This window comes from Adiantum capillus-veneris, chromosome 18 (genome assembly GCF_014529385.1).
Source record: "Adiantum capillus-veneris isolate H3 chromosome 18, ASM1452938v2, whole genome shotgun sequence".
NCBI lineage: Eukaryota > Viridiplantae > Streptophyta > Polypodiopsida > Polypodiales > Pteridaceae > Adiantum > Adiantum capillus-veneris.
In genome coordinates this window covers 156,280,667-156,303,297 of record NC_140948.1, presented here as the reverse complement: position 1 = coordinate 156,303,297, position 22,631 = coordinate 156,280,667, and positions in this window count along the sequence as shown.

Sequence of the window (22,631 nt, the reverse complement as noted above, 5' to 3'; positions counted from 1 at the left end):
TGTCTCGCCATGTGTGAGGTATATGTGGTCATAACCCCAATCTTGGACCATCTTCAATTGTCGCATGAATCGTCTTCCAAAGATGATCTCATAATTGTTCTTTTTGTCGAAATCGACTATTGCAAACGTATGCTCATACTCGTTCCACACGAAGTGACAATCACTTTTTCTAAGAGTCCTAGAGGCTTCTCCATGAACCCATTGGCCAATTGCAATTTCATTATGGTAGCTCTTAAAGCTGGTTTTCCCCATTTTTTCGAGATTTCCTTGGTGACGATAGCAACTCCCACTCCACTATCAAGAATAGCTTTGGAAACTACTCCTTGGAATTCTACTGGTAGTGTGGTGTTTCCATCTTCTCCCTCACAATACTCTCCAACCTTGTTTAATGGTACTGGCTTAGTGTTTAGTTGAGGCCTGTCCAATTCTCTGATCCCTTCCTTTAGCCTCAAGGTGGGGTCTTTCACCAAATTTTTCTAGGCATTTACCTACTGTGGTCCACATGTTTGGTCGTAACCTTAGGAGTTCGGCTATTGTGATTGTGCATGCCACCAGGGTGGACAATAACTCAATCAATCCTTGTGAATCCATCCCTTTGTTAGAAGAAAGTCTTTGAGATGGGATTGCTTTCACTTCAAACTTGGCTTCATACTCTCCTTGGTAAGAGGGTAAAGTTTTCAACGAGTCTGGTTGGCTGTGCCCCGAACTAATTGATCCCTGGTCTCCCCCTTGTGAATGTATATCAAAGCTCATTTGCGACCTTGCCTCAAATTCTTCAATAGGAGGTAAGATCTCATTCTTCTCTTTTCTCGTGCTATTCATGTGGTTACTCACCCTGTCAGCCTCGTTGGCCTCATGGATTTGCTTCCACAGATCATCTAGACCGTTACAGTCCTTACCCATTTCTGTCAATGTTTTAGGCTGGAACCCGTCACTTGCCTCATCTGTTGTATTTGGCACTATGATAGGCTCTCCTCTAGACTCATAGGCATTAGTGAGTCTTTCCTTTGTTTCTACCTGTTCCTCTAAATTTGGTTGGATAGGGGTTGGAGCTGGTGCTTCATGCTAATTTGCAGGTTTACCCAACGGGTCTTCCATCAATGATTGAGCTGTTTCAATCATCTTTTTACACATTTCCAACCTTTTTTTTTATTTTTCAGCATATGGATAAGTCATCCACCTTTGCTCTTGGGTTTGGTTCTTTTTGAGTCTGGCTTCATAAGCTTTTAGAAGCGCATCCAACTGCTCATTTACCTTGTCTACCTGTACAGATCCTCCTGATCCTGCACTTTTGGGCTCTGCTATTTCCTTGGGTGCTATGGTTGCCGTGGTGTGTGAGCTTAAGCTAGCTAGATCCTCTAACTGCTCTAATCTATCTTTTGTATGTTTCAACTCCTTGCATAGAGCTATTTGCTCTCGTTCTTTCCTGGCTCTCACACGCGCCTTTCTAGCTTTCCAAGTGCTTCTCTGATTTTTCGTTTCTAAACTTTGGGCATCAATTTTTGGCTCTTCCATTATGGGTTCGTTCCTCATTCTTTGAGCTTGGGCTCGTGTCACCTCCTGAATAGGTATGATTGTTTCATTTTCTGACCCTCCACTAGAAGGTACTGTTTCTAGCATGTTCAAGGTGGTTTTTGCTCCTTTGCTCGGGTTTTTAGGGCAATCGGGAATCAAATGAGTAACTCCACACTCGGTGCAATATGCGTTGACTCTAATGATTTCATCATGAGGACGGTCTCTTAGCCAATGGTTTCCACCACACTTGTAGCAGGGTCCCTTGGGTTGTTGAGGTGCTCCTTGAGCTCCCCTTTGTTGGTGTACATGTCTCTGTCCGCCCATGCCCCCGTTGGCTATGAACAACAATGTCCGTTCATCTATCTTCCTTCTCCTACTGCCTGTGCAGCAGTTGGTGGTCCTGTACTTCCTATCATGCTCCATGGTTCTGGTATCGAGGGTTCTTTCGGTGGATAATAGGTAAGTTTCCCGCATATCCATTGGGATCTTCATAATATGCATGCATAGGCACCAAAACCTTTTCCTCTGATTCGGTTATGGTTGGTGTGTATCTTATACCGACTGGTCGTAATCCTGGTAGGGGTGGTTGTTGCCCCAACACCGGTTGTGGTCTTTCTACACCTACAGGTCCTGGTAGGTTGCTTGCTTGATACCTAGGCATCGGTGGAACTTGAGGAGAAGCTACCTGAGCTTGGGGAGTGTAGGGTCTCTCTCTCACATATCCTTTGTTATAATAACATTCCTCTGTCCCATGGTTTGTCCATTTTTTGTTCAATAGCACACCACTTGGGCTATTTATCCTGGAGTTTTGCGTACAAGTTAATCTTTTTTAGCACTTCATCTACAAGCAGCTCTTGGTTTGCAGCTACTTCTCCTTTCGGTGCTGTCTTAGAAGAATTACTTCCACGTTGTTGTGAAGATGAATCGTCGTCAAGGTCCTTGAACTCCCCCTCTTTGTAGACCGCACAATTGTCCACAAGGTAAAGAGCCTCCTTGGTCAACTCATTCAACGTCGTGCTCCTCTTCATATGTAAGTCCTTCTGGAGATCTGCATTCCTTAGTCCTTGGATGAATATAAGCATAAGTCTGGACTGAGTTGGCAGTTCTTCCACAGGACAAAACTTAACATATCGTTTTAGTCTTAGGGCTGCCTTCCGTACAGATTCCACATCTTCCTGTTTGAATTTATGGATTTGTGAGACGGTATTATGAGCTATCCCCCTTTGTGAGAATTCCTCGATAAACTCGTCAAACACTTCCTCCATGGACTCAAAGTCTCTACGCTCTACAGAGTCAAACCAAGTAGCAGCATCATCCTCTAGGGTTAGTCCAAACCCTGCAAATTGGGTAGGGAAGTCCAACACCTCTTCAGTTCTAATTACACGCACAAAGGCTGCTACATGATCTCTTGGGTCTCTGTTTCCTGTGTATTTCTTGTTTACCCATTTTTGCACTTGAGAAGGTCTAATTCTATGATGGTCTACAAACCTCATCATCGATCTCCACGTCCTAATCGATATACCTCCTCAGGTCTTCTCTAGTAGGTTGGTTCCTCTCCCAGTGGTGCTCCTAAGACATAATTTCCAGCAGTTCTCGCTAGAGATGGTTCATCTCTTCGAACTCGTTCTAAGGGTGGTCCTCCAGGCTCTGTTGACCCTTGAGTCTTTGGCTTACTCTCTCCTTGATACCTTGAATAGAGTGGTGGTTCTTAAAAATCCCTTAGCCCTCGTGCGGCTTGATAACCATCTTAGTTTCGGTCTTGTTCCAATGTTGCACTCTGTCGAAGCCATGCCTGCAATGATGGCTGGTTTGCTGGTTGTTTTTGGTTGTTGAATGCCTGCGGTCAGGTGGAATGTGAGGTAGCGTCATACTCTTCAAAAAAGGGATTTGTCGACTTGCTTCGGGTGTAGGTGGCTCTTGGCACTTCCTCAGGGGCATATGTTGATGCTCCTCGACATGTTGCCTTTTCTACCTCCTCTGGGAGAATACGTTGGTATTCTCGCCCGTATCTATCAACAAAAACTATACCCTTCCCCATAGCAGTTTCATAAGAGAATAAGTAAAGAACCTTGTCTTTGCTTAATTCGTTTAAGTATGGTTCTTTGCTGCGAAAGTAAGCGACTATACCCTCACTCTCATGCTTGTAGATTCCCACGTTCTCATTGTAAGTTGGAACCCTGGTTGTTTTCTTATCATACATAAAAATAGCTCCGGGCCAATCAATGTTTAGTGGCGGTTCTTGAGCTTCTGAAACCATTTTCCCTTTCGCCACATTATCTCCATATCTGTTGTAATCTTCAGGGTTACTGACTATCAGATAGTGGTTCCCCTTTTCATCTCGGAATCTATCTCCATCATCATAGACTCGAATTATCTCCAATCTCTGAGCCGGCCTCTATTCAATACAAATGCACTTGCGTCCTCGATAGTCAGAATAGACTAGGGCTCCCCTCGAGTTTGTTCCCTCTAAGAAGATCACAGTGAGCTTGGAATCATTCAAAGGATTTAGGGAGGTGCTTCCTCCTGGCATTGGTCCGTTATAGGTGAAACCTCCTGGCTGTTGACTACCCATCATGAAGAAAGATTTTTTTGACGAAGTATCAGTATCACTACCTTCCTCAATAATCGGTGCTAGTGGATCTAGCCTTGCCTGAGTTACACTCTCTTCGGTGGACACTAAGCTACCTTGGTCACTTGCCACCTTCTGGTCTCTAAAAATGTATCTTCATGATCTTAAATTCATCAAACTTATCAATGCAATTTACCACAAATCCAACCACTCACTTGGCAAAGGATCAGTCTCCGCACAACTTCTTGCTTTGCTGCTAAATATACCTGTACACAAGCGTTTAATTTTGGCAAATCGAATCAAAGCATTTATCTGCTATAGGTTATCTTAGTAATGATTGGTATAACTGGAGAGTTAATCTCAACCACTACTGTATTTTATACAGTGCTGATGTTCTGGATTAGGTCTTCTAATCTGGAACTGTACTTCCCTCGGATGTTGCTCAATTTACAAAAAAAGTCTGAATTGAGACTTTGCTCCGTCAAATGGACAAACAAGGTCCAAATTCACTTCTGAAAGAAGTTCTGGAACCCTTAAGCCAAATGGAATCTCACTGTCTAAGCCCAATCAAATTTTCTCTTCAGTAGGCCCCAGTAACATCCTACGCGTAGTATGTCTCCTGCTTTGTTTTTCCTGGATTTTTGCACTATGGATTCCCCTTGATGTGCTGAGTCCACATATGTTTTTACTTTTTGATTTGGACACCTATAAGTTGGTCAATGGATCAGAAATCTATTCCGACAGCCTGTTGCTGATCTTGATCAGTCTAATCAACTCCAATTTGGACCAAAATTGACTAGAAGGCTTGCCTCAGGCTATACAACACCTTGCTATGCCCACAGTCAGTATCTGGCTTCAATTTCTTGATTTAGACATCCTACGTATAGATGTCGTTTTCATTAGAATGGCTTGAAATTCAAAACACAGGCTCCCCTTGAGTTGTGTTTATCACTTGGGTAGTACTAAAGTCCGCTTTGAACCCAAGTTTTCTCACCCACATGAGGTGAAACCCCTCTCAGTCACTCAATATATCATGCAAATCATGCTCATACATCCATCATATGGTTTTGGTCTTAAAATAATGCTTTGGCACAATTTGGGTAGGATGTCTGGCAATTTCAATCTATCTGGCCTTATCCTGTCAAGATATGGTCAAATTTCCACTTTCCAGTTGAAAATAGGGTAAACCCCACCTTCTGAACACACTGGTCAACTCAAAATCCCAAAATTCCCACCAAATTAGCCTGTAGACATCCTATGCATAGGATGTCTCTTGGCTTAAAATTAATTTTTTTTCCTGACAGAAATGCTCCTGATGCTTTGCAGCTCTATCAGAAACACTCACAGTAACTTTTGGACTTCACTTCAGCTTTCAAACATACTTTTGCATTTTTTTTGCGTCTTTTACAACCTTGTGATGAATTTACCAAGCAAGTATACATGCATGAAGTGCTCTAGATCCTGAATCATGATGTCCTACTTACTCTACTCCTACTCATCATGTGAAATGGTGATAATGGTGTTTTGGTTACTCTCTGGCCTCTCTGGACTCTCAAGCTCTCCTTTCACCGCTTCTACCACTCCAAATCCTACTCTCGAACTCAACTAATATCTAAAACTATCTCAGTCTACCTAAATCTACCTAAGTCGAAGGATCTAGGCCAGACACACGCTTCCTAGACTCCCTCTAAGACCTAGAGAGTCCTCCACCCTCTGGTCCTATCTAAATGTAAAACGAGACTCTTGGCAAGCCAAAAATCCCTATCCTCAAGGACTAGTCTCGGTCACCTACCTAAGGTTTTCGTCCCCGGCAGCGGCGCCAATGTTGGAAGGATACGCCGCGACGGACGTCAGCACAGCGAGAACTCACCTAATAAGATTTGTCAGCTAAGTACGAAGCTCGACCCGCAGGTACGTGGAAGCAATTATAAGGTGTCAACCTACACTCGACCGAGTCCTAACTAATTCCTACAGAGGTCTCTACCCAATGTCTAAGTCACAGCCTTCAAGAGTGCATAAGAGGAAACTTCCTACAACACTTTCTAGAGCCGAACACTCATCAAACAATCTCGAAACACCACAGAACTTGAAGGAGACCCTACTTACACCAACAGGCCGCTCTCCCTAAGGTCTATGAACCAAAATCCCAACCCAAAATACACGGTGCAAAATCACGTAGGATGTCTGGCCGAAATTTGCAGGTCTTCGTTTTCAAAATCTAAAGTGTCTAATGTGTAGCTCTACTCAATGTGAACGCGTGGATATGCTGCAATGCAACATCGGACAACGTATGCTCACCAAATCACCAGATGAAGCTCGTAGAAGGAGCTCGCAAAACCAAACCGTGCGCGCGCAATGTAGGTATCGGCGCGTAGCTCTCGTCGGGGGCAACACGTTGCACTTCTCCGCACTCGATTCCCACCACCGGTGCACACGTAGCATCAAGAAGAAGATATCACTCTCTCTCGTACACAGTACGCTCACTCACAGACATTATATTTTTCAAAATGACAAAAGGTTTTTCATTAAGGTCAAAAAGTGGTATATAAACCTTACAATTCTCAAACCCTAAAGTTCCAAATCAACCATCTACTCAATCTAACTATCAAAACTGGGATACAATCTGGAAACTTCTGTAAGCCCCAATGTTTACAAGGTGAAATGTCGAGTTTTCTCAATAAATGAATAATTATAAAAAAATTGATAATCTGCCGAGAAGTCAGTTTCCGTAGAGTGTGTCCAACTTCTAACAGGGCACTATCCAATTGATTTTAAAGGATTCATGGTAGAGGAGGCTGGCGAAATTAGAGAGCTATTCAAACTATATTCAATGGAGGGCTTGAAAATATTATGGAGGGAAGAGAATGCTCTTGCTTGTTTCATTGGGAGAAAAGCTTACACATTCACCATGCAATACATGCATAAAAATTTCGAGGATGAGCACAAGCGTATGTGTGAACTATGGCAATGTGCAAGGAGCGCGGAGGAGGCAAGGAGCGATGTGCATGACTATTCAAGCTTGGTGGGCAACTGAAAAAGTATCCGACAGTACCTTGTCATAAATGAACTGTTGGCTCGGTTGGTGGCATGTGTGTTATCCTCGCTAAAGAAAGCACTTCGTTGGGGTAAAACTATGTGAGGTCCTATCTGAGTGGCATATATATTTAATTTCTTCAATGCATTTACAAGATTCCTTTATGCTGCAGGAAGTGGATGATTTGTCATACATTCCAACTACAAACCTTGTCAAAACAAAGCATGCAAGTTGTCTTGCTGGAGAGGGAAACAAAGAAATGTTGAGCTTGTACGATGCATGCATTTTTTATCTATTGAACACTTTGTTGCAAAGTGTGAAGATGCTTGATTTTGTTGAAGGTAGATATCATGGAGCAGAACCTTCGGCCAAAAAACTTTGTCGTCGTGCACAACAAGGTAGAGCACTGGGTCTAGTAGCTATTGCTAAAGAGATTGAAGACGGGCTGGGAGGTACACCCCTCTATCATAGACCAGCAATGGAGGGAGATAATATTACAGTAGCCAAAAGGGTGCAAAAATATTAGGATAGTAAACTGTGAGAAAGAGAATGTGTCGCATGGACCTGAATATGTTACACAGAATGTTCCTTGCAATCGTAGAGGACTCCAAACAACATTTACAGGGGCAAGTCATGAAGTCGAAGAACACGACGGTAGGAGACGGATATTCATAAGACAATGTGGGCAATTTGTCATATACCAAAGGGTAGTAGGGTTCAATGTCAGGGGTGGTTGGGATCTAGAGGTGGTAAATGCTGAGAAAACATAAAGAACACAAGTGCAAGTGCAGTTGCACCATCCTTGTAAGGTATTGACACATGGGAAATAGGGGATAACATTGGTCAAGGTAACACTTTGAAGGCACAATTCATGTGGTTTTGCAATAATAGTGTGGATCACACATGGAAAATTTGTAACACAATCACTCAATGTCCTGCAAGAGTACCTAGTATTTGGCTTGTGGAAAAGAGAACGAACATGAATGCCTCAGATCTTTTGGAATTGGAGACAAGAGGCTTCACCGTAAATACGATCACAGCAAAGGAAACCAACAATGTGTGTTATCGGCTAGGAGTATTGATTCAGGCCTTTAAGAGAATTGAATCAATCGTAACCATGGAGGAACATGTTGTTCAGCACACTGTCGTGAAGGTAAGCATGCATGAAAAATTCATGTTGGAGACATATTCTTCTCAAGTTCGAGGAGAGAGGTATGAAGTTCATGTTGCAAGTAGTCCGATGTGTACGTGTGAAGACTTTGTAGAACCAGTGGCACAAAGTAAACCATATATGGCCTGCAAACATATTCACTACATGTTCCTTCGCTATTTTGGCTTGGATTTGAACCACAACATGTTCGTCCATTAAAGCAAGCTAACAAATGAAGATTTACTACGTGTGTTCAATTGTCAACGTGCAACATAAAACATAATTTTCTTAAATGAATTCAATCAAGTGCACTTGTGCGCATACGAATTTGTATGTAATTTCCAGCTGATTTGGCATTGAAACTCTTTTAATGAGAATTCATGCTTCGGATGATGTGATGTATTTTGTTTTGCAACTCGTCTATTCTGTGCATAACATATTTTTTTGTTAGTGGATGCTAGATGCCGAGTAAAAATTGTTGATTGAAACTTGGAATTTTGTACAGCTAATCAAGTTTTAACATGCGTTAAGATCATCCTAGCCCTCTATAATTTCCATATTGCAATTGGTATGTATGCTATCTACCTTCTTATTGAAGATAATGAATGTACGCTCGTTGTATATTCAAATAGAGGTTTAGGCACTATCCAATCAAGGGCAAGACCTACCTCTCACATACACCTACTAATGAGCACTCACATAGCCACAAATTCAAAGTTGAGATTGAGCACCGAATGAAGAAGGACAAGGAATATAAAGATTATTTCAAGACCATAAATGAGCTCATCAATTTGAAGGAGAACAAAGACCATGAAGACTATTGACAAGAGGATGAAGAATCGAAGAAAAAAGACATCAACCAAGAAGACGACCACAAGGAGTTAACAAATATTTGAAGACCAAAGATAGAAACAACTACAACACTAAGGGAATCATTGACATTGAGAAGATGTGACATCCCTCTTCACATGCATCATGCTTTAGAGGTAATACTTCCCTCTATACACACACACACGCGCGTGCGCGCGCGCAAAATTCCTTTTCGACTTTGTATAAACCTTAAGATCTCATGAGACCCTACATGTTGTATCCAATTGAACAATGGTTGTTGAATCCATTGAGAATTACCATGATGTATCCAATTGAAAATCGTGAGTGTTAAATCCAGTGAGAACCTACCATGATGTATCAAAAGAACCTTGTAGATGTATTCAACAAGAGACCTACGCAGTATGATTTGATCACTGCAATAATCTAGGCTTAGGAGGGCAATTGTTGGAGTAAGCATAGCTTATGCCCCTAGTATGGAGACTCTCCCTAAGTCCACATGCATGATTACAAATCTCAAATGATTCTCATATATGTATACATGACCTAGAGCTTTCTAGCACCTTTCCACTTGCATATAAAGCCAATAAATAGGTCAAAAATAGCTCTAAAAAGTTGTACACAAGATTTCCACTTGATAGTCTCCTCTTCGATTGACTTGAATGACCTCTCACACCTATAGATGATGTCACTCAACCTACCACTCCTCCTTCTATATATTGAGCTCACTTCTATGCTCAAACTTCATGCTACAATGAGAACTTGCCACTTTCCATTATCTTGTGTCCTTAAGCATTATTCTATACTAATAAGGATTAGTGTTGTCTAATCATGAATGGGGTATTAACCCATCCTCCTTAACCAAACTAATCATGTCAATAAACTTCCTATAATAAATCTTTAACCTAGAAAAAGAACCTCAAGGAAATTTTTAGAAGACATTTTGGTTACTATCAAACACCGGTAGAAGGGAAATATATAAATAGTCTCTCTTGACATACCGGTCAACATGTGAGAGAGAGATCTTGAGCATGTGCGAGAGAATTAGGACACATGGCCATGATAATAAGTGGATTACTTCTATGCATTTGCATGTCACACCATGCCATGTCACAAGGTATTGGTGAAGATGTGGAGCTACCACATGTGTGTATATAAAGTGTAATCATTTAGTTGCACCTTGATGGTTTAAGATGGAATGAAACAAGTCAAAGTGTATTATCCAAGATCAGATCAATGTTAAAAAGATATTGTGTGTGTGTGTGTGTGTGTGTGTGTGTGTGGACCACACCTCCAGCCCTAGGAGAGGGTCCACATGGTGGGAGGTAGGGTCCACCATGTGGAACCCTAACCCCAACCAACTTACATCAAATGAGACACAAGTGAACCATTCATAGTTAAAATGTGCATAGTGTAGCTTCTTAATTCAACATCAAAAGAGTACAAATGCTCTCCATATATAGGAGGAGGAGGTATCTTGCTTACATCATCTGTAAGATGTAAGAGGTTCTTCAAATCATGTCAAAGGGAGAGGATCATGGGAAAAACTCGTGTGCACCTTTTAGGGGTTGTTTTGACCCCCTAAATAGACTCATATGCAATTGTACTAGGTTTAGAGACCTCTATGGATCATATATATATATATATTTGGATATGCACCATCTAAGATGTCTAGGCATGCATAAATAGTTAGGGAAGAGCGCCATAAGTGGTGTGGAATGTGTCACACACCCTAAATACTTAGGGAAGGGCTTCATAAGTGGTGTGGAACATGTTACACATCCTAACAAGCCTCTGGTTAAGTGTCATGTGTAGCACCCAAATACAAAGTATCCTCTCCTAGAGAATTTAACAGTAGAAGTACACCAAACAAAAAACGTCCCCTAGAGAGTAGTAGTCAACTAAATGGTAAGACAAAATGGTTCTTTCAAATGGGTTCCTCCCATGTCGAAGGTCAGCTTGTTGTTATTGATGCCATCTTTAAATTTGCGAGATTTTTTGTGTATGTTATCATCAAATTTTTTCTTTGTCTTCATGTCGTAAAAAACTTTGTGTTGGGGATTGTGTTGTCTCTCTCTTTGATTGGATTTGTCATCAATGTTTGTTGATACTTGTTGGCGATGCCTCCCCTTGATTTAAGTGCAAAGGAACTCGAAGTGTTTTTGTGTGTAGCTTTGTGAAAATGCCTTAATTGGCATTGCTCTCTTGTGCAAGGGGGTCTTACCAACATGGCAATGTTTATCCCTTTGATGTAAATACAAAAAATCATGTCTTATGCTCACACTTTGGCCTTGCTTCATGCTTTGTCTCACCCTGTGGTCTACTATGGGAGTTTAGGTGTGAAAGCTTGCTTGGCTGAACTGGCATGAAGTGCCAAAAAATGCTAAAGTTGTGCTCTTTAAAGGCCTTCTCGAAACCGACTGTGGGAAACTTCCCTTGGATGTAGCTAACTGATCGACAAGAAATGGCAGGCCGGAGCTGGAGCCAATATGTGTGTGTATGTACACTAGATCTAGCATAGAGGTAATGCCTCTCCTTGCTTGAAGTGCCTTGCTTGTTTAGCAACCAAGTGTGTGTATGCACACTAGATATAGCATAGCTCTAGAGTAGATTAGGATCAAGGGGGTGATTAGGAAGTACTAATTACACTATCATCTCTCATATTAACTATAGGATTATAGTGTGATTAAAAAGTACTAATCACACTATTAGCTCTGATATTAATTGTAGGGTTATGGTGGAAATACAAGTGAGCCATTCATAGTTAAGCTCCTTATATAGGAGGAGGAGGAGGTATTTTTCTTACATCATCTATGAGGTATGAGGGGTTCTTCAAATCAGCCCGAATGGAGACGATCGTGCGCAAAACTATGCACCTTTTTAGGGGTTTTTTGATCCCCCAAATGGAATCAAATGCAAGTGTACTAGGTCTAGGAACCTTTGTGGATCATATATGTATGGATGTGCATCATCTAGGATGTCTAGGCATGCATAAGTAGTTAGGGAAGGGATCCATAAGTGGTGCGGAATATGTCACACATCCTAACACAAGCTCTCTCTCTTGTGCAATTGTTATTTTGTAATCACTTCAGTTCAACCTCTGATTATATTCTCTAGCTAGACAAGTAGGAAGAGTGTAATATCTCGAACCATACATCAAGAGAGATTCTTTATATATTTACAATCTACATACCTATGTCCCAAAAAATGTTCAGCACAACCGATGTCTGATAGTAACCAAAATATCTTCTTTAAAAATACTCAAGGTTCTTTTACTAGGTTAAAGATTTATTGCAACAAATTGATGATATCAAAATTTAGTCTTTAAGCTCAATTCCATATCCAAGGCTGCTTGAACAATGTATCCCACTTCTCATCACAATAACAAGCGTAAGTACACGTGAACAAAAAATATTAGCATAGATCAAATCGTATCAGATTCGATGTTCTCAACTAATCTATATTTCAAGTGATGACAAGTTGTGTATGCATACAAAAGCTTATGTATTTGTGATCCAATGATCAAGAAATGTCATTAGCCTTCTCAACCTTGGTTATCTGGCTTGAACAGAATAGAAAAGTTGTAATTCAACATCATCGTTATTCAATCACTTCATCATAGTATATGTTACAAGACTGGGCACCCTCCTGTTGTGTGTGGTTAACTACAATTGGGATAGCTGAAGTGTAATGGGTAATTATTGTGCTATCTTTCCATATTTTTTTACTAACGGTGAGTTGATGACTTCTAGATTGGAGTTCTAGGAGTTGAGGAGAAGGCGTCGGCAATAAATAAATTCCTTAGCCGTTTCATATTTGCACAGTGTTTTAGATCTTTTATAAAGAAGCCACTATGGCTGCTTTGTAAATAGGATAGTGAGAGTTCACCCTAAGACGGTCATGCAATAAGTGATATAATCCACTCATAACTATAGTGGACTAAGTGTTAAAGAGGGGCTTTCAATTTTTGGCACCAAAAAGTAATATCAAATATTAAATACCAAACTCCACAAGTAGGGTCCTCTAATCTCAAAAATTCTTTCAAAAAATTTCAAGTGCATAAGTGAAGGATAAGTATAAGAAACCAAAAGCCCCTTGAACATGAAAAGTTGTAGGAAATGAAAAGCCCATTTAATATGGAAAGTCAAAAGACATTTCATCTCCATATAAAAGAAGTGGTACATTGCATTTCTTGCTCATTACCTTTCATTTAGCATTTCCTTCTGTTTAGAATTTTCTTGCATTATGTAGATAGAGATTTCTTACATATGTAAGGTCGATGGATTTTTTGAATTTTTTGGAATCTTTCAATTTTTGACCTTTTAATTTTTTTGAATCCATTAAAAATACCTTCTAATTTTTATTTTTAATTTCAAGATGTGCCATGGAGTTCGGGGCTACAATCTTTAGGCCTTTCTTCTATAGATGCTCTCAATTTTTCCCTTTCCCCTCTCTTAACCTAAGTCTTGGGCTATGGAGTTCTCTGTGTCATCTTCTTGTGTAAGAGTTTGTCCCCTTCCTTCTTTTCTCTGTGTACTATTGTGTGTAGATATGTCAACATCTCCATCCCTCCTTTCTATGACAACATCAACCCCCTTCTATCTCTCTCTTTTTCCTTCTCCATCATGGCAAGGTCAATGATTTAATTTCATGACCAAGGGTAAAATCCTACCCTTTCTCCCAATAGTGGTATCAAAGCGAAGGTTTCGTATCACGAGGAGTAATCAAGAAGATATCATAGAGAAGGTCGAGGTAAATTTAAAGTTGCTATGTAAAGTTTGCTAATAAGATCAAAGATTGCATAATAAAAGTAAGATCAAGGAAATTCTTCATGATGATGCCTCACCAAAGAGATTTGTCATAGCAGTTTTAGCCGAGCTTACACAAAGAATACATTTAATCGATGCTTGGTGAATTTCACTGCATGCAAAACATGTTCAAATATGATTCCCAAAAGATAAGAATATACTTTTGTTACTTACAATGGTACGACCATTTGCTATTTTGACACTCTAGCAAAGTGAAATTCTCAAAAAACTAGAGAGCTCATAATCTTGTCATGAGAATAGTATATCTCAGCTTAGCCTTCAGCCTACGAGAAATTTAAAATAAAGGATAGTGAAACTAATGTTTTGGGAGGAATTTGCAAGAAAAATAGTGTTAATATATCTCAAAATATAATTTATGCTTTAGCATACGAAAGGCATCTTACGGATTCAAGATAGAGTGAGAAAAAAAATTAGGCTTGGATTTTATTGATAAAATGGTGTTGAAATATGTGCAACATAGTAGTACTAATTTGAAACATTTCTGATTGAGAAAGAGAAGAAGACATAGGAGCTATTTGAAGAGACCTCATAGATGTGCCTTGTGAATCTTGAATTCAAGACCGAGGGAACTGAGAGAACCAATTGAAGAAGCAAATTGAACCAAAGAAAGAGAAGGCCCATCCGAAACGGCGAGAACCAACCCTTACACAGAAGGTGTCAACCTCAACTAAAAAGGCATGCAAATGATGCCAAAGCTGGTCGCCCCAGCATTCTCAATATTTCTTCTTCTTGCTTGCTACCTAAGAATCTCTTGCTCATTCCCACCTCTCTCTCCCTCTGTAATGAAGATGGCCTATGACTTTTGAGAATAGCAAAATTAAGAGAATTAAAGTGAGAATTTTTGTGAGATCGTTTTGAGAACATAGAGGCTGAACTTAATTGATGGTAGCAACATAAATATAGTACTTAATTAACTTGGCATGAACAATACTTTTGCAAGAGAGAGAGAGTATTAGAGAACATGACAATAGTTGAGGACCGGATTTACTTGGAGCCGGTCCCCCCTCCAATAGGCGTTTGTATTATAGATTCTCCCATCAAGAGAGACTTGGTACAATACAATCTTTGTGTTCCTTGTGACCTTGGTGATGCTATGAAGATGGAAATCTTCATGCATCACGAGCATAACAAAAACTTTGCAAAAAGCATTAACTATCCCAAGCCTCAATCCCAAGGCCTCAAACACCTTCAAAGGTGGAGAGAGCTAGCGGGCAATGAGGGTAGGGAAGAGAAAGAAGAATCATCCATAGGAAAAAGAAACAGTTCCTCACTTATCATCACTCTTCTTGAAGGAGTACGAGCGGAAGTACAACGCGAGAGAGAGTGCGAGAAGAAGAGCACGACGATATGGTGAACTCGCTCTACTGTAATGTGTAGAGCATAGTGAGTTCTTATTAGGTTTTAACAAAAGAATATGTGTACATACCTAGCGGCCCGCCCACTTACCTGGGCGACCACATTGGGCTTTATACCCCAACAACCTCCCATTTAAAGTCCAATGTGGTACTTTAAGTGTGAGAGAAGCTACTATACAAGCTAATATACAAGAGATGTAGAGAAGTGATGTACTACCCTACACCTAACTACTTGCAAAAATGCGCAAAGCTCTCTGAGGGAAGTTCTTTTGTAAGTAGAGCAGCAGGATTTTCTGTGGTGTGAACTTTGACAAGTTGAAGTTGCTTATCCTCGAGCATTTCCCTGATGAAATGATACTTCACATCCACATGCTTTGTCTTTGAGTGATAAACTGGATTGCGAGCCAATTGTATAGCACTTTGACTATCACAATATAACACAGGCATCTCTTCTTTGATTCCCAAATCTATTACTAGTCGATTAAGCCAAATTGATTCTTCGCATGCCTCTGATGCTGCAACATATTCAGCCTCTATAGTAGACTGAGTAACACAATCTTGTAATCTAGAACGCCATGATACTGCTCCACCAGCCAATGTAAAGACATACCCTGACGTAGACCTTCCGTTGTCTAAGACACCTGCATAATCTGAGTCTATAAAACCCTTTACACTTAGCTCCTGACGCCCATAGCATATACGCATACTCTTTGTAGCTTTCAGGTATCTCAATATTCCTTTCACTGCCTCCCAATGTTTCTTGCCTGGGTTTGACATGTATCGACTTACTACTCCCACTGCAAATGCAATGTCTGGGCGAGTAGCAATCATTGCATACATCAAACTACCCACTGCAGACGCATATGGAATCTTATCCATTTCAGCCTGTTCTTCCTCAGACACAGGACAATCTTGTTTGCTAAGTTTCACATATGGTGGCAATGGAACACTCAATGCCTTTCCCTTCTCCATATTGAAACGTTGCAAAACCTTGTCAATATATTCTGTTTGAGATAACCAAATCAACTTCTTTGATCTGTCTCTCTCAATGCGCATACCAAGTATATGACTTGCCTCACCCATGTCTTTCATGTCAAACGATTTTGCCATCTTTGACTTCAAAGCTGAAATATCTTCCAAGTGCTTGCCAGCAATCAACATGTCATCCACATACAAAATAAGGATCAGTCAACTGCCATCCTTAGCCTTCTTTGTATATAGACAGTGATCGAACTCACTACGTTTGTAGCCTTGAGAAAGAATAAACTTGTGGAACTTATGGTACCATGCCCTCGGTGATTGTTTTAAGCCATAAAGACTCTTTAACAACTGGCATACCAAATCTTCCTTGCCTTTCTCAAAAAACCCTTCTGGCTACTGCATGTAAATTTCCACATCTAAATCACCATGCAAGAACGCTGTCTTGACATCCATTTGGTGCAACACCAAATCTAATATGGCAACCAATGCAAGAAAGCATCTCAATGTAGTCATCTTGACCACCGGAGAGAAGACTCCATCAAATTCAATGCCTTGTTCTTGCTTAAAGCCCTTAGCAACAAGCCTTGCTTTGTACTTTGGCTGACTATCATGAGCGGTGATCTTATACCTGTAAACCCATTTACAAGGTAGAGTCTTTTTGCCCTATGGTAATTTAACTAGCTTCCATGTCTGGTTTTTATGCAGAGCTGTCATCTCTGACTGCATGGCCAATTGCCAATTCCCAGAGTCCTTCATTTGCACTGCTTCCTTGTAACATGAAGGCTCATTGCAATCAATCAACATGACATAGTTCATAGATGGAAAAAACCGATCAAGAGGTCATGAGATCCGTCCCGATTTACGCAAAAAAGGTGGCTGAGGCTCAGCCACAACTTGTGGTTCCACTCTATCCTGTCCTTGCTCCTCTTGAGCCCTGACATTTTGTCTTGCACGTGCAGGTCCATCTTCTTGGAAGACAACTCTTCTAATCTCCTCAACCCTCTCTGGTTTAGAATGATATTTGGCTTCATTAAAGTGAACATCATTGTTGCGGATAACCTTTCTGGATTCGGGATCCCAAAGTCTGTACCCCATCTCACCAGAATTACCATAGCCTAGAAAGATGCACTTTCTACTCTTTGGCTCAAGTTTTTTCCTAAATTCCTTTGGAACATGAGTATATGCCTCACAGCCAAAGACTCTGAGATGCTTGTATGAGGGCATTTTGCCTGACCATACCATCTCTGCCACTGAATCCTTCTGCAAAACCTTGCTAAGAGATCTATTTATAAGATGAACAGCTGTTGATACAGCTTCAGCCCAAAACCCATTTGGCAGTTGTGCATTAGACAACATACTTTTGACCTTCTCTTGTATGGTCCTATTCATCCTCTCAGCAACACCATTTTGAGGAGGATTTTAAGGAGCAATAAGTTCACGTTTTATACCTTTTGACTCACAAAAGTCCTGAAAGGCCTTTGAAACATACTCTCCACCAATGTCAGTGCGTAAGCATTTAAGCTTCTTGCCACTCTGATTCTCCACAAGTGTCACAAACGTTTTGAAAACACTAAACGCTTCATCCTTGTGCTTGAGAAAGTAAACCCATACTTTCCTCGAGTAATCATCTATAAATGTTATAAAGTTAGGAATAGGTCCACACAAATCACTATGAACAAGTGCCAATTGTGTATCTCTTCTACTGCTTCTATGCTTATGTGGCTGATGTGTTTGCTTACCATACAGACAATGTTCACAGAATTCAAAATCATTAAATGACAAGCCAGGCAAATAACCAGAACGAGACAAGATTTCCATTCCCTTCTTGGAAATATGTCCTAACCGGCTATGCCACAAAGAAACGTTCGGCTGCTCGGTTACATTGATTACATTTTTAGAGACATTTGATACATAAATCATGTAAATTCCTCCAGACTTTACTCCATGTGCTACTGTCATAGAACCCTTGGATATCTTCCACATGTTCTGTCCAAAAGTGGTGACATAGCCAACATCATCAAGTAAACCTGTGCTGATCAAGCTCTTTGTAATTGCGGGAACATGTCTCACATACTTCAGCGTGAAAGAAGAGCCATTCTGAAACTTCAATTGAACATCTCCAACACCTAAGATCTCACATGTCGGCCCATTGCCTAGCCAAACATGATCTTTAGTGGTCATAAACCACTCCTTGTTTGGAGACACATGAAGTGATGCCCCTGAGTCTATAATCCAGTCACCAATGCATTTCCATCAGATGCTGTAAGAAGAGTTGAGTCCATTTTATTCTTCAAGAAGTAGATGTCTCCTAACACTAGACTGCCATCCTCTACAACAGTGTTTGTCACATTTATTTCTTGAATCTTCACTGAGGACTTGTTCTTCTCACCATGGTCTTCAGCTTTCTCTTTACCTTTTTCTGCTTTCCATTCTCTGCAGTCTCTTTTCATGTGACCCTTCTTGCCACAATGGTAGCATTCTATGTCACTCTTGCCTTTAGCACTGCGGGACTTGCTACGAGAATGATTCCTCTTTCCACCTTTGTCCTTTTCTTTGGTCCTTCCCCTGACAACTAAGGCTGTTCCTTTGTCTTTGTCCATTGTCTTTCTGTTGGTTTCTTCAGTAAGCAAACTGCCTTCTACACCTGCTATGGTCAAACCATCTGGAGGTGCAGAATTACTCAAAGCTGTGCGAAAAGTGTCCCAACTTTTTGGTAATGTGATCAACAGGAACATAGCTCTAACAAGTTCATCAAACTTGACACCTTGAGCTGACAACTGACTGTAGATGGTGTTGAATTCATTCAGATGATTGGACATAGGGGTCCCTTCTTTCATCTTCAAGTCAACAAGCTTCTTAAGCCAGTATACTTGTGAAGCTGCACTCTGCTTCTCATAAAGATCACTCAGCTTTGTCCATGCTTCATAAGCCGACATCTCGTCTGCTACATTGAAGTAAACGCTTTCTGCCAAAGTCAGCATAATGGTAGAAAGTGTCAATTCATCCATTTCGCTCCATTCATCTTCGTCCATATCTTTTGGTTTTATCCCCTTGAGCGTTATAGGTTTTAGCTGCTTCTTTTGTACCAACACGTGCCAAATCTTCTTCTTCCACAATGGGAAATTGGTTCCATCCAGCTTTTTGATATTGTAAAGAGCAGTGTCTTGTGATCCAGCCATAGCTACGCTTCACAGTAGTTTACTTTCCTGGGAAAAATTCGGCAGTTTCCCCTGTAAACTGACCTCTGAACCAATATCAACCTGTCAAATGAATCAAGAAAGCTTCAGAATCTGCAGAAATTTTGGTAGAGTCTCCTTTGTAAAATGGCTCTGGTGTACTAAAAAACAGACCAAAATACAACTCAAAAAACCACTGTCTCTCTAACACTAAGCTGTGGGTAAACCTGTCCTGCACCTGTACTGTCTCTCACTGTCCTGTCACTGTCCTGTAAGCATAGACTGCGACAATGCCTCAACGACAGTAAAGCAAAGATGCAATCCCAACTGTCTAACACACAGTCAATACATCCTAGCTGCCTATCTAAGGGTGCTCGAGGGATCGCTCCAAGACCTGTATCACCGAAAGGGTCTCAACATTCGAGAATCCCCCAGCTCAATAAAACCTCACTCGAACCTCAACAAAGGCTGCATTAAATCTGACAGTACAAAGACTTCCCACAAAGTCATACATCCACAAATTTCCCACTGTATGCTGTAACCGCTGTGACGGTTGTTTGCTGCGTGACTCACAGCCAGTAAACCCTCAACAGACATACATCATGTCTGACAATACATCCCATGTGGAAGTACCTGCAATGTCAGATGAAATCTAGAATATCAAGCAGCAAACACAAGCTACCTGATGAACTAGTGGATGTCGCCTACAGTCTGTGTGTAGGTGCGCCCGTGTCGTATGTGACACGCCTCCAAGAACTGTGAGCCGTCCTTCGTTGTGTAGATAGCCACAAATCAGCACTCTAGAAGTGCAAATATCCTCAGCACTTGCAGTCGTAGGCCGAAACCCCAAATTTGCAGAGTCGCCGTCGAGACCACGTAGTCGAAAATGGCATGCGCAGAACTTTATCGAAGTCGAACGGTGGTTGAGATGACCTCAGAATGAAATTCTGAGAACACCGAGCCCTTCGAGTTTTCCCACAGGATTTGGGTCTATGTCTTCACCTGTCGAATCTCACTCCAATCTGAGCAGATGACTCTGGCTTCGTGCAATGCTGCCCCGAGCCTCTCTAAGCTCTGATACCAGTTGAAAGAGTACGAGCGGAAGTGCGACGCGAGAGAGAGAGTGCGAGAAGAAGAGCATGACGATATGGTGAACTCACTCTACTGTAATGTGTAGAGCATAGTGAGTTCTTATTTAGGTTTTAACAAAAGAATATGTGTACATACCTGGCGGCCCGCCCACTTACTTGGGTGACCACATTAGGCTTTATACCCCAACACTTCTTGCTTAGCATAGCATAATAGCATAGTAATGAAGATGAAGAAGATGGAAAGCTTCAGCATTGAAGCATGGCTCTTGGTTGGATTTGGGTCCATAGCCAAGAGTGTTGGTGTAGGCTCTCCACTTTTCAACAAGCTTGGAGAAGGAATGGAGCTCTTGCACTTTGCACTTTACACAATGAGAGAGTATGTGTGTATGTGTGTGTGTGGGAGAATATACCCCCTCTCATGATTCGTCTCTCTCTCTCTCTCTCTCTCTCTCTCTCTCTCTCTCTCTCTCTCTCTCTCTATTTAATTATATCATTTGGACATGTGTCCTCTTTTTACTCTTTGAGAGAAAGAACTTAATTATTTATTTTTATGAATCTAAATTCTCGTTGGACCTCTTTAAATCCTATCCAATAGGATTCAAGCACATAATGAGAGCCACATGTGGAGGATTTTGACATGTGTCTTTTATGCTTCTTAAGTAATTTGGTTTGAATTGAACACTTCAAGCACTTAATCAAACAAGCATGGAAACCGTTTATGCCTCTGGAGAGTTTATCTTTGAATTGAGAACTTCAAGAACCTTAGTCATTTAAGCATAAAAATCTCCTCAAGCTTTGGGCAAGGTTCCCACGAACACTTAGCAAGCCGACAAGCACCTCATGCTTGGGTAGATTCCCACCTCAAGACTTGCCTAAGGTCAAAGGGATTTTTAGTACTAACTTTTGGAGGTCTTTAATGAAGCTAACCCTAAGGTCTCTAAGCTCCATTAGATGCACGTTGCTCTTTGATACATACCTCCTTTTGGACCACTATTGAGATGTAATCATCTCTCTTCTTGGTCCCTTGCTGAGATAAATCTAGAAGCACTTATTGCACATTGCTCTTTGGTAGACCATCTCCTTTTGGACCCCTATTGAGATACAACCATTTCTCCTTTTGGTTCCCTGTTGAGATAGGTCTAAAAGCACATATCTATATCCTAACTCTTATTCCCCTTTTATCTTCCGTATTAAATAATCAGTTTAATATGAGAAAATCATTTGGTAAAGTTAGATATTATATTTTATGACACCCTCTCATCATGAGTTGGAACTTACTAGATGACGCTTGACCTTGACATTGGCAGCCAACTGATAGCCGTTGGATGGCGCCCATAAGCTTGGAGCTTTTCCCTCTGCATGCCGCATACATACCAAATATATCGCTTGTCTTCCAAGTAAATCATAGGGCATCGTGTCCACTATGGGTTGCTCTCCACCATAAAGCCTCCGAAAGTGACCCAAAGGTTCTGCATGATAACGTTCAGGCAACAACGACGACCTTTACTACTAGCCTGTATTTATTTATTTTATTTTGATTTTTTTTTATAAAGGACCCCATTTCCACCAAGGCCGTTCAAGCTGACTTTAAAAATTCGATGCATCCTAACTCATAACAGCTCAGCCGAGTCTCGCACTAACAATAAATACCAACAATTGGACATTCTCAAAATTTTAATTCTGGAGTTTCTTTTAAATAGAAATATACACCATCGAAAGGTTGAGATTTGAAGTTTATTCCTATCAATTTGGGAGTTTTAACAATTTTAGCTTCGTATGGCCATAAGCGATAACACATGCGAACACACAAGTCCATTGGATTTCACAACAAGAGATCTGTAACCTTTGAACAACGTTCGAGGCACAATTCAAACTTGACTCCCGTGTTGATGGGATGTTGCTCCTATCCATGATGTTGTACACAAGTTTTCGCCATGAATGTAAGATGACTTTTGTAACACTAACCCTCCAAGATTTTTTTCTCTATTTGTAAGTTGCACAACACATAACACCAAAAAGATAGTGTATTCTCCTAGCACATGTCTATATTGGATGCCATTTGGAGAAGTTGACCACCACCAGCGGAAAACCAAGAATAAAGAG